Source organism: Babylonia areolata, chromosome 4 (assembly GCF_041734735.1).
Source record: "Babylonia areolata isolate BAREFJ2019XMU chromosome 4, ASM4173473v1, whole genome shotgun sequence".
Classification (NCBI taxonomy): Eukaryota; Metazoa; Mollusca; class Gastropoda; order Neogastropoda; family Buccinidae; genus Babylonia; species Babylonia areolata.
In genome coordinates, this window is record NC_134879.1 from 54,285,349 (window position 1) to 54,285,855 (window position 507).

Consider the following 507-nt stretch of genomic DNA (forward strand, 5'->3'; position numbering starts at 1 on the left):
GTTGCTTTTCACACACAGAGAGAGACAAACAGACAGACAGACAGAGACAGAGAGACAGACAGAGATAATTATGCACAGAATGAAAACAGGCGAAAAGGAGAAGAAGAAAAAGGATTTTTTTTTTAAAGAAAAAAAAAGGTAGGGGCGAGGGTATTTCTTTGGCGCTGTGTATAGCCTATATGGATATAAATCCATTCAACCGAACCAGCCGCACGTTAGAATTTGTCCTACTCTGTACGGTTGGTATGCCATGTGAAACCACCAAGAGGAGATAGTGTGTGTGTGTGTGGGGGGGGGAGGGGGGGGGGGGGGTAAGGAGGACGGTGGGGGGGGAGGGGGCAGAGGGAGGTAGAATACGTCGATCACCACCCCCCTATCACTTTGAACACAACAGTCCTTGCTGTGCGATACACGTTCTCCGCCGGCCCGGCCGGTGTCTGTACACAGGAAACTCTTGATGGTGATATGCATGTATGGTGAGCTCGACTCTGAGCGTTGGTTGACTGA

General features: G+C 49.7%; 1 protein-coding gene across 3 annotated transcripts in view; it reads left to right on the forward strand.

The window, feature by feature from the left end:
- The first annotated feature begins 395 nt into the window (after nt 1-395).
- LOC143281745 (HHIP-like protein 1) overlaps nt 396-507 on the forward strand; it is a 29,029-nt gene continuing 28,917 nt past the window's right edge. For all 3 annotated transcript variants that reach the window (XM_076587021.1, XM_076587023.1, XM_076587022.1), the window contains exon 1: nt 396-507. This exon is cut by the window's right edge and continues 49 nt beyond it. The gene's annotated coding sequence lies outside the window, so the exon portion shown is untranslated.